Source organism: Oreochromis niloticus, linkage group LG4 (genome assembly GCF_001858045.2).
Source record: "Oreochromis niloticus isolate F11D_XX linkage group LG4, O_niloticus_UMD_NMBU, whole genome shotgun sequence".
NCBI classification, from domain to species: domain Eukaryota; kingdom Metazoa; phylum Chordata; class Actinopteri; order Cichliformes; family Cichlidae; genus Oreochromis; species Oreochromis niloticus.
This window is the reverse complement of record NC_031969.2, coordinates 4036399-4048864: the sequence shown is the minus strand read 5'-3', so window position 1 is coordinate 4048864 and position 12466 is coordinate 4036399. Positions and strand designations below refer to the sequence as shown.

The following is a 12466-nucleotide window of genomic DNA, read 5'->3' as shown; positions in this document are numbered from 1 at the left end:
CTGTGAAAAAGCAATTTTCCTCCTTCATGATTTCTCTTCTTTTGCTTTTTTTGTGCATATTTGTGTCACTTTAATGTTTCAGATCATCAATTTTACGCCCATATTTTAAAGATTTTGTAGTTTAACGTGTGGCTTCCAATTTAGTCCTCAGAAACATTCATGAAATTAGTTAAGATTTAAAACTGTCTAAACAGAGACAATTCTCTGGTTGCATTTCTTCCCACTGCCACTATAAAAGGATTGACTTCCTTCCTCATTCAGATCATGTTCCCAAATGTTAAACTGTGAGTCCTTGCTAATACTTTTTAGGCTAATGTAGGAGTACTTAAAATTATGAGCGCTTAACCTCAAGAAAGTATCATCTGTGTCAATATTACTTTTTAACCACCAGATGGAGACAGTGTGTGTGTTTCTGTGGATGATTGGAGGGTTGGTGCAAATTTGCTTATAATGAATCAATATGTAATTTCCGAGAGTCACTAGATTACTCGAGCAGTTTTAGAGCTGCAGTCTTTAGAGCTGCTCGTGTCAAAGCCCTGTGGATGAATTTAAAAAAACATTCAAAACGAAAGAGGAAGTGTTTTGGGAGGATAAACCAAATGTGAAGTGTTTTTTGTACATTGTAGTTTTTTGTTGACTTTACTGTCATCTGGTTCCCATAAATGACACGAAGCAGCCTCTTTTTTCAGTCATGGGGTGCAGACAGCAGAGAGTGCTTCAGTTTTTGACCTTCGGTAAGACATACTTTTATAATGCTTTTGCAGAGAGACAGTTTTGGTCTTTGAGGTTTAGCTTTCAGTGCAAATATTGATCACTTTAGATAAATGACTACAGATGTATGTGCTTACTTTACACAATAATCAATGTCATTTTGTTCCCTCCAAAAGTTTCTTGCCTCTTGGCCTTCACTTCACCTGCTGCAGGTCAGTCTGTTCTTGTGTGTGAATTTTTTTAAAATTCTTTTCAACTTTAGGAAAAGTATTAAATATAGTTTATATTATGTGCCTGATAGGTCAGATCAGACTAGCTGGGTCTGAGTCCACTCAGTGCTCTGGAAGAGTTGAAATCTATCACAGTGGCTCCTGGGGAACAGTCTGTGACGATGGCTGGGGCATTAATGATGCCAATGTGGTCTGTAGACAGCTGGGTTGTGGGACAGCAGTGGAGGCCACTTCATCTGCTCGCTTCGGTCAAGGAACTGGAAAAATCTGGCTTGATGATGTGGCCTGTTCAGGAAGTGAAAGTTCTCTAACTGAGTGTGGACACAATGGATTTGGGAAACACAACTGTGGACATGGCGAGGATGCTGGTGTTGTTTGTTCGGGTGAGAAATACTTTAGGTAATTTATGTTGAATAAATGTAGCTGTGTATTTTATCAGCCAGTCACGAAAATGATTATCATCCTTTGCAACTTGCTTTTGTACTTAAAGAGTGAATGTGATTATTGCCATGACTAAGAAACCAAAAAAATAATAAGTGAAGGTGCTCTGTCTTTTCTTGGTAATATTTTGTCTGTGTTCTGTCGCTAGGATCTCTGATCAGGTTCGCTGGATCTACTTCATGTTCAGGAAGAGTAGAATTCTACTACAACAGTTCCTGGGGAACAGTCTGTGACGATGGCTGGGACTTAAATGATGCTAAGGTGGTCTGTAGACAGCTGGGTTGTGGGAGAGCATTGGAGGCCACTTCATCTGCTCGCTTCGGTCAAGGAACTGGAAAAATCTGGCTTGATGATGTGGCCTGTTCAGGAAGTGAAAGTTCTCTAACTGAGTGTGGACACAATGGATTTGGGAAACACAACTGCGGACATGGCGAGGATGCTGGTGTTGTTTGTTCGGGTGAGAAATACTTTAGGTAATTTATGTTGAATAAATGTAGCTGTGTATTTTATCAGCCAGTCACGAAAATGATTATCATCCTTTGCAACTTGCTTTTGTACTTAAAGAGTGAATGTGATTATTGCCATGACTAAGAAACCAAAAAAATAATAAGTGAAGGTGCTCTGTCTTTTCTTGGTAATATTTTGTCTGTGTTCTGTCGCTAGGATCTCAGATCAGGTTCGCTGGATCTACTTCATGTTCAGGAAGAGTAGAATTCTACTACAACAGTTCCTGGGGAACAGTCTGTGACGATGGCTGGGACTTAAATGATGCTAAGGTGGTCTGTAGACAGCTGGGTTGTGGGAGAGCATTGGAGGCCACTTCATCTGCTCGCTTTGGTCAAGGAACTGGAAAAATCTGGCTTGATAATGTGGCCTGTTCAGGAAATGAAAGTTCTCTAACTGAGTGTGGACACAATGGATTTGGGAAACACAACTGTGGACATGGCGAGGATGCTGGTGTCGTCTGTTCAGGTAAGAAGTGTTTGTTATACTCTTATCAAAACATAGATAAAAATGTGCTAAATTAATAAACAATACATTTTGAACTCTTTCTTTATTAAGCACACACATTAAGCATTCTCAGTGGTGGACAGTAAACACAATCATGGTTTAAAATAAGCAGCTGTTCCTCCTTTGGCAGCAATAACTTCAAACAAACGTATTTGCAAGACTTTTTGCCCCAACTGGTCAATCATCTGATTGCTTACATAATGGCCACGTTCTAGCACTGTACTGTCATCGTACTTAGCCAGTCTTAAAATATGCCAGCCCCTTTCTAAGTTCTGATCTCTGTGTCAGATATTTGTGTTTTCATGAGTGTGTGATAAGACAAGTTAAAAAAAAAATCGGTGCTTGTGTCAGAATGGCTGAAGATATCTTTATCAACATCAGTTTCCTTTCTTTGATATAGAGCATCCATGCCCAAATACGGTACCACATGATCTTACACCCGCAATACTTGATATTTATAGTTGCAGTATGGTGCTGTTTTTTCTCAGTAATCTTCATGCAGCAACTTCCCTCTTGGTTTCCTGCTATGGACCGCATGCCTGTTCAGTTATTTGCATTTAGAAAACACATTAACAGCGGTGCTTATCAACTGAACTAATTCGCTTGAATTAGCTCTAACTTGAACAAAGGGGTTAAAGTGATTTTTGGAGGTGGAAAACCTAAGAGAGGATGCACCACGAGAAAAGAAATCACTGAGAAACAGGAGCACGCGGAGACCCAACTCCTCCGAAGGGCAAGAACTATACGAAAACCTGTTTTAGTGTTTTAAGATGTTCCTATGAGAACATGCTAATAACATCCTGTTTTTATTACAATATGATGACATCAGCCTGTTTCTATTAAACAGGCTGATGTCAGCATGTTTAGTAAAAAGATCAAGAACATCAGCAATATATACTGATTATTGGTGCTGATGTCTGCATGACAACATCATGTTATTCAATTTGTTTTGGATTATGATATTTTTAGCACAAAGATTTTTTTAAATACAAAAATGCCGATAAATGCATTTTCTTTCCATTAATTTATTAGAACTTGGGTGTCAAACAAGTGAAACAATAATAATTTCATTTGTCCGGTATTAATGGCCCGTGGGAGGCGAATCGTCAGTCCTGCTAAGAATTCATGCAAGCAGGGACACAACTTTATTTTTTCTGATGAATGATCACTTCAAATAAACAGAGAACACAAAAAGCCAAAAGCAAAACAATCATTTTATTCATTATTTTTATAGATTTTTATTCACTTCAAGGATGGATGTCGTTAAACAAATGTTAGATTTGTGTGATAAGTGGGGAATTTAGCAGTACAACTTACAACAAAGCTTCAACAAATAATACAGTGTCTCAATTTCTTTTCAGTCAGGGCTACAATAATCAAATAACTGCTGTTATTTCCAACTATGGTTCAGTAGCAAGGACCACAACACCAAATATGAATGAAAACCATCATTTGATGTGGGCCAGGGTACAGACCAGCAGTTTGGAGAAGGCCTCATTAAAGCTCAGAAATGGCCTGGCAGCTAAATGGACTGACTTTTATATATTGCTTTTCTACTCTACTTGAGCACTCAAAGTGCTTTATACAGCATGCCTCATTCACTGATTCACACAATGAGAAATGGTTTAGAGAGGAACTTGGGGTTTGCTATCCTGCCAAAAGAAGGCATGTAGATTGGAGACTCGAGCAGCCAAGAATCAAACTACCAACCTTCCAGTTAGGAGATGGCCTACTCTACCTCCTGAGCTACAGCTACCCCTGGTATTTATGAGAAAAGTTAGTTAGCAATGACAAAGGCAGGGAGAGTGGGGCATGTTCTGTACAGAACGATTACTGCTAACAGACATGAAATTAAGTCAGATGGAGGATGGGGAAGAGCTGGGGTGGTAGTGAGTTGGTGAGTTGGTAGTGGGTTGTAAAGTTAAAAAGTTACAAAGATTTGCTATTTAAATGCATAAACTTATATTTATCTAAACTAACATTATGCTGAACTGTGTTTTTCAGTGAGCCTTCCAGAGCCCAGGATCTCTCTGAATAGAGATAAGGTTGCCTGGGGTGAAGATGTCACCATTACTTGTTCGATCTTATCCGAGTTGCTTGGTGGAACTTTCATCCTCAAGAAGACCTCAGGCACTTTCAGCCAGACTGCGTCATCAAGTTCCACATCTGCTACCTTCAGTATCCACAAAGTGGACTTAGATCATAACGGCTCGTACCAGTGTCAGTATCAGAAAAACATTTCAGAGCAAAACTTTTCATCCTCCCTCAGTGATGCTGTCAGACTCTCTGTTAACGGTAAGAAAACAAAACAATTTCCTGAGCTTGACAGCTCCAACAATCAAAAGCTAAAAGTGTCATTAAACCAGCAACATATTAAATCAGTATTATCCTGTTTTTTTGTTTGTTCATTTGTTTTGTTTGTTTTTTCAGTGAGTTTCCCGAAACCCCATATCGCCATAAATCCTGTTGGTGAGGTCACCTGGGGTCAGAACATTACAATCACTTGTTCAATCTCCACTCAGGTTTTGGGTGGATCGTTCATTCTGAAGAAAACATCAGATTCATTCATAAGGACCCAAACTTCTAGTACAAACTCTGCAACATTCAATATCCTCAAAGTGAACTTTGATAACGAGGGATTGTACCAGTGTCAGTATCAGAAAATGGGCTCAGGTCTTGAATTTAACTCCCCACCAAGTGACTCTGGTAGGCTCTCTGTGACAGGTAATAAAGCAAATACATGTAAGAAGCATTTTTTCAAACAAAACGAGAAATTATCATTTTTAATACAGATAATAAGTTGTTTCATAAATTGTGACAAATTTATAGTGTTACCTTATTTTTTATATGTTTCAGTCATAGCTTAAACTTGTTTTAATAGCTATTTACAAAAAAAAACACTAACAAAAGAAAAAAAAAAGCGTTTTGAACAGAATCCCACTTTCATTGTGGATTTTTCAGTATCCAGAGAAAATGCTGTCAAAGCCAACAGTACTGAGGAGTAAACACACACTACTTGAAAGAAAGTATTACATATAGTGGAACGTTTAGCAGCTAAAGAGCTAAATGCTACGTTGAGGGCTAAAAGATTCAGTAAAAGGACTGGATGTTACAATCTCTGATAATGCATTGCTTTAAATGGAGAAAATCTTGAGGGATGGCTGTTATGAGGAAAGGCAGCCCAGAAACTTTACCAGCAGCATTCTTCGTTGTGTGCCTCAACTTTCAGTCTTTTACCCTAATCTGCCATTTTTCTTGGCAGATAAGCATGGACTTTCATTTACCATGTAGCAAGAAACTTCTAATGTTGCTCAATAACTGCTGAATGTGTGAAAAATAACACCAAATACTAATAAGTTAGTAAGTGATGAAATGTGTTGAGTTTGATTCAGCACTTAAGCCCCAAAAAATCCTTCCTTCTGCTTTTGATTCTAAAGTTTAAACAAGTCCAGAACTAAAAGGTAGAGAGAATGATATGTTTTTAATCCCAGTTTGCTTTCACACAGTGAGACTGCAGAGGCCCCGCATCTCCTTGACGTCTCCTAATGCAGGACTTGTCTGGGGTCCTGAAGGTGCACAGATCACCAGGGGTTACAGCTTCATCCTCACCTGTTCCATTAACTCCACATTTTCCAGTGGACATTTTATTCTCAGCTTCTCTGGCTCCAACCTCACAGAGCCAGCAGTCAACAACTCAGCCTCCTTTAGTTTCCCTGTAGCTGAGTATGAACATCAGGGCAACTACAGCTGTGTGTATGAGGTCACAGTGTCCACACGGACATTCAGATCTGCTGCAACAGCACCGACTAGTGTCGTCATTAAATGTAAGTACAGTGTAGAATTTATGTTTTATTAAGAAAACCATATCATGACCACCTAATATTTCTCAGAATTGTCTGTGTATTTTCCCTTTGTATGTTTACAACTAAGACTAGAAAGAGAATAAGCAGTACAAATAGGGGCAAAGGCTGGAATAAAAATAGAACTGAACAGAAACAGGAACTTAAACCTTGATGTTGCCAAAAAAAGAAAAAAAAACTGCTGCCAAACAGCAGTTATGTTCATATATAGATATACACTTCTGGTAAAAAAAATTGTTATGCCTCATTGCACTCTGAAATGAAAGCATAGTACAAATAAGCAACTGAAGTTAGAAAAGAAATCATGGAACCAATTTATAGACCAAAATGTATTCTAAACATTTGACTCATCAAAGTAGACTTCTGGCAGATATAACAGCTGAACACACCCATGGGAGTTTTTCTACAACAGAAATCAAATATTCTTCACAAAGTTCTTCCCATATCTGTTGCAGAAGTTCCCATAAATGTGGCACTCGTAGGTTGCTTTGCTTTCACTCTTCTGTCCAGTTCATCCCAAAGCAGCTCGATGGGGTTTAAGTCTGTGTCTGAACAAGCCATCATCTAGTTCTTTTTCCTGAGGTAGTTCTGGCATAGTTTGGACTTGTGTTTTGGGTCAATATCTTGCTGTAGGATGAACCCCTGACCAACTAGGCACATACCAGAGAGTATTGCATGGCACTGCAGAATGCTGTGGCAGCCGTTTTAGTTCATCACTCTGTACAAGTCACCGACCCTGGATCCAGCAAAACAGCCCCAGACCATCACACTTCCTCCTCCATGTTTGACAGATGATGCCACATCCTTTCGCCTACTTGATGGCATTCTACATGATGAACCGAAGATTTAAAATTTTGATTCATCAGTCCACAATACCTTCTTCCTGTCTTCAGTAGTCCAATGGTGGTGTTTCATGGCCCAGGCAAGCCTCTTTGTCTTAATCTGACGTCTTAGCAATGGCTTTCTTGCTGCAAATCGTCCTGCCAAACCTGCAGCTTAAAGTCTTCTCTTTACAGTTGAAATTGAGACTTGCTTTCTATGACCACTATTAAGCTGTGCTTGAAGCTGTTGTCCTGTGAGCCGCCTATCACACAAGCTGTTAACTCTCAGAAACTTGTTCTCTGATTCAGTGGTGGCTTTGGGTCTTTCAGACCTCTTCCTGTCTGAGTTGTCAGTTCACCATTTACCTTTGTACCATTTCAAGCTATTCATTGGACTTGAATGACTTGAGTTGCAATAAATAACTAGAAACATTGGGGTGTTCTAAAACTTTTGACCGGCAGTGTATAATAAATGGTAAATGGACTGTTTCTTATATACCGCTTTTCTGCTCTGAGCACTCAAAGCACTTTATACAACTTGCCTCACCCAGACTGGAGCAGCCAGTGATCGAACCATCAATCTTCTGATTAGTAGATGACCTCAATTTTTTCAACAAAAGTTCTATACATTTCAAAGATTTGCTTATGTTCGGCTTTTTTTTTTTTTTTTTTACAGGTTTTGTAACAAAAACATCTAAGCATTTTTTTCCCCATACACAAAGCTCTTCCTCAACAGCTCTTCCTCTCTCTCTGTTTTTAGTATTTATAGCAGCCATGCTCGAAAAGCTTAGCTCACATAGATACGTTGTGGAAAATGGGAGCAATGTCAAAATGGCTCTGTTTGCCAGAATGGGGAACTCCTTGGCAGCAGTCAACCAAAAACTGTCCAAAGATAGATCAGCAAAGCTTAGCTTTACACCACAGTCTTGTGTCAATTCAGTTAGTTCCTCCTGCTCCTGCAAAGTCATATCCTTTCCAAAAACTGCTGCTGAGCTATATGGGCCCCTCCCCAGTCAAGGCATTCAGTGGAGACAGAGGGGAAATAAATGAACAACTTCTTCTCGAGCATTTTAAAATGTTTAACTATTATTTCACACAGTGTGGCAGTTTCAGTATCTCCTTGCCATTTCTGAGCGAGTGGGAACATGCAAAGGTTGGCATTTTTCAGATGTTGTTGCCAGAGGTGGACCTTTGAACAAAATACATTTATTTTATCTGTGCTTGTGAGCAGGTTTTCATCTCGGCTTTGCATTCGTGTGTTCAGTTCATTGACATGCTGAAGTATATCTGCCATGTAAGCCAGCCTTGCACACCAATCATCACTTGTAAGCAGCTTTGCATCATTGTACCTCTCATCACTCAAAAACACGTTTAGCTCTTCCCACAGCTCATATACACGGGCCAGTACTTTGCTGCGGGACAACCATCGGACCTCTGTGTGGAGCAATAAGGCTTTATGCTCCACTCCCATTTCCTCGCACAGAGATGCAAGTGTGCGGCTTTTCAGAGGTCTTGTCTTGACAAGGTTTACCATGTGCACGACATCATCCAATACAGGAGCTTGGTCTGCTGGTAAAGTCTTGACAATGAGCGCCTTGCAGTGCAGAAAACAGTGCGTAACAATAACATCTGGGTTTATCGCTTTCACTCTGCTAACGAAACCTTTGGTGCGTCCAACCATGGCTGCTGCTCCATCAGTGCAGATACTCATGCAGGTTTCCCACCCTCTTTGGTCAAGATCTTTGGATGTAACCCAAAAAATTTCCTGTCTCGTTTTTTATCTGGCAGTGCCTTGCAAAATACAAAGTTTTCTCTGATGGAGTCTCCTTCCACAAAACGCACATTAGTCAATAGTTGGGAATGTCAACTAATGTCCGTAGACTAATTAAGTTTGGAAAGAAAAGCATCTGGACTTCTTTAAGTTGCTTGAAGATGTTTCACCTCTCATTCGAGAAGCTTCTTCAGTTCTAAGTGTCACCGTCCGCAGTGGCTGACCGTGTGGAGAGTGTTTGGAGGACCCGGGTGTGGACACAGATGAGCAGACAAAATTAACTTTAAACAAAAGGCGAGCCTTTATTTGAGGCTGGAGTACATGAACTAAACTAAACGAGAGCTAAAAAGGGACAAAAACTAAAAAGGAACCTAAAAGGGGAAACAAAAGCAGTCAACAGAAAACACTGGAGCTCATGACAACAGTTCAAACATAGCTCAGGGGGCCGGCCTGGAGGTTGGCAACTCAACAGTCCATGCCATCTTATATCAGGGGGCCGGCCCGGAGGTCGGCAACACAACAGTCCATGCCATCTTATAGCAGGAGGCCGGCCGCGCGGAAGGCGGCGGCGGCGCAGTTCAGGAGGCCGCCCATGGCGGCAATGATGTCCAGCTGACGGCCTGGAAAGTGGCCGGTGACGGTACAGTTGTGGATGTGGCTTGGCAGGACCGGACGAGGCAGGTGGCTGGACGGGCCCCTCGGGCCCTCCAGCCAACGAGGCAGGACGCTGGACGGGCTCCTCGGGCCCTCCAGCTGACAAAGCATGAGGCTGGCTGGGTTCTCCAGAACCCCCAGTTGACGAGGCATGAGGCTGAATGGGCTCCTTGGGCCCTTCATCTGACGAAGCGTGACGCTGGCTGGGTTCGCCAGCTGACGTGACAGGAGGCTGGACGGGCTCCTTGGGCCCTCCAGCTGACGAGGCGTGGGGCTGGACAAGCTCCTCGGGCCCTCCAGCTGATGAGGCATGGGGCTGGATGGGCTCCTCGGGCCCTCCAGCTGATGAAACATGAAGCGGCGTGGATGCTGCAGGGTGCCGGGTTGGCACACCCGGGCATCCAGCAGCAGATGCAGGACGAGCAGTTATGGAGGCCCCTGGCAGAACACTGAGCTGAGCTGCTAACTGGACAGGGAGCTGAGCTGCTAACTGCTCGGCTGAATAGGAGGCTGTCGTGGTGGTGATGATTCTCTTGAACCTCCAATGGAAACATGAGCTGGTGCAGGCACCTGCAGAGCGACAACCGCTCCCACCCGAGTGCTTAAGACGGGTGCGGAGCTCAGCTGCGTACTGCGTACTGACTGGCATAACCTGGGTGCAGGAACAAACCGGACGGCAGCCACTCCCACCTGAGGTGTAGATGCAGGTGCAGGAGATGGCTGACTTATGGCTGCCCTGACCCTAGTGGCCGAAACTAGCACAGGTGCTGGCTGGGTGACCACTGCCTCCACCTGGAGATCAGACGTGGGTGAGAGGTCAGGCAGCGCCACAGCCCCCCTGGGAGTGAGCACAAAGTTCCGAACATTAACTTTGTGAGGTGTTAGCAGAGGAGCAACGACAGACAAAGACCTTAAATTCTCTAAGTCCTTAACACAGTTCAAATTGTCCTCAGTTGCTCTTCTTGGAGAGCTAAACACACCTTCCGTCTTGGAGCACGATTTAAACAACATTTCAGACCTGAAATAAGTTGGCTCAGTGACACAAGTGATTGGCCCTGGAAGCATGATTCTTAAGGCCAAGACTTGATTCTTGAACCCACATAAAACAACCAGGACTGTGTACAGATGATTTTAACACAATAATTTGGCAGTCACATGGGAAATAAGTACACCTATTGGAGTCTAAGCCACCCTTTGGCGAGACTAAGTTATGGAGGAGTTCAACCACACACACCGAATGACTGTAGAAAGCTAGTGAGTGGAATGCACTTGGACTTTGCTTTGCACAGAAAACATAGTGGACTGGCTCTGAGCAATCCGGCTGAATTGTCTTTAGATCGGCCAGTTCATTAACTGCAGTCAAAAGGTCCTGGCCCAGGGGTGCAGTTAAAGGGCTAGCTGGTTTATAATGACTAGCATGGCTCTCCCCCCCGACAGTCTTGGAAACACCAAATTCAACCTTGTCATTAGATAAAGCGGAAGCATAACTTAAACAGTCCTTCAGTTTTGTATTAACAGAAATTACAATGCCATTCTCAGACATAGGAAAACCTGGCAGACCCTTAATAATTGTCCAGCCCCGATGGACTGGTGTAGAAAAGCAGTTGCTGATGTCGGGCTCCAAAGCACTCACTCTGGTCAAACCATCAGCAGAGTGAGAAACATGGACAGTCTTACTACTGGTCAGATCAGAAGCTTTCTCACATGATTTGTAATTAATGGACAGCAGGGGCTGAGACACAGTCTTTAATAAGGCCCCAGGTGCCGTAACAGTCTTAAAAGAAGCCTTCTTAGTGAAAGACGCATGTCCTGGGTGTGCAGAATCATCACCACATTCTGTTTCACTAATGTCTCCCTCAGCCTTCCCATTCATAATAACAGGGTTTAACAGTACATCACTTGGTTTGATTCTCAGGACCGAAGAGTCTATGGCCGGTTTGGCAGTGTCAGTTTCACAGTTCTGTGATGGCAGTGTGTCTTCCCCAAAAATAGCATGCCCAACATCAGAAATTTTAGCTTTATTGTCAATACAAAACGTGGGCACAAGATTAACACCTTCAACATTAGTAGTCAGAGGCATGGAAAAGGCAGCTTCTTCACTGACCCCCGGGAAAACAGACTGTGACGAGGTGCATGGGGGGGTGACAGAGTTAACAGTACAGGTAAATTGAGTCTCTATCTCCGAGACGTTAATTGTCTTTCCAAGCCCCTCTCCCTCATTACATCCAGGGCGATTCAGTGGCAACAGAACATTGTCACTAACCTCTGAGTGCTGTGTAGAGCGACACCTCCTCTCAGGGGCGGCCGCGAATGCAGCGGCGTTAACTGTTGGTATCGGGTCTTCTTCCTCTGCCCCACATCCTTGCCAGACAGGCGGCCGGAGACGAGAAGTCCTCGCGAGGGGTGAGGGTGAGCGGCCGGTCCGAAGCAGGGTGACAGGTGGGAGCTCCTCCTCGGGAATGAGCCAAGGCTTCCAACGGAGCTCTTCCTCCCGATACGCCCGTAACACCTGCTGCCGCTCATCGTCACCAAAATCTATGGCCTCCACCGTCTCTGTGTGCTGGTCAGTGCAACTTGACTGTGGCGGAGATGAGGGAGCCGATGAGAGAGATGAGACGATGGCAGAGTGGAAGTGGGCCTCAGCGTTCCAACTCTCACAGCCTCTGGCTCGCGAGGCAGCGGCGACGACACCCATTTACAGGGCGGAGTTGTGGGTGCTGAGGCGGCATTCAGGACCCTCTGGGCCAGCACACGGGCACGAAGCTCCTCCTTAAGGGGGCCCAGGGAGTCGAACGCCTCGATGAGGTGGGGGAACTGCCGCAACCGTGGCTCCCGCGACAAAATGGCGTCCACAGCCGCCAATCCCGTGGAAACCACTCTTAGATCCGCACACCCGATGATGCGATCCATTATGCGGCAGAGCCTGTTCAGCTCCTCCCCTACCTACATAACAGACGCGGACTTGAC

The 12466-nt window shown here is 43.6% G+C and overlaps 1 long non-coding RNA gene across 3 annotated transcripts in view; it reads left to right on the top strand.

Moving 5' to 3' along the window:
• The first annotated feature begins 544 nt into the window (after positions 1-544).
• The window catches only part of LOC106098327 (uncharacterized), a 37225-nt gene continuing 25303 nt past the window's right edge, over positions 545-12466 (top strand). The window contains exons 1-8 of one of the 3 annotated variants that reach the window (XR_002062004.2): positions 556-734; positions 888-923; positions 1013-1324; positions 1531-1839; positions 2046-2354; positions 4398-4688; positions 4824-5117; positions 5900-6217. This is a non-coding gene — a long non-coding RNA (uncharacterized LOC106098327). Of the gene's footprint in view, positions 735-887; positions 924-1012; positions 1325-1530; positions 1840-2045; positions 2355-4397; positions 4689-4823; positions 5118-5899; positions 6218-12466 lie in introns of all 3 variants that reach the window. The other 2 variants (XR_002062003.2, XR_002062002.2) reach the window with 2 other exon arrangements.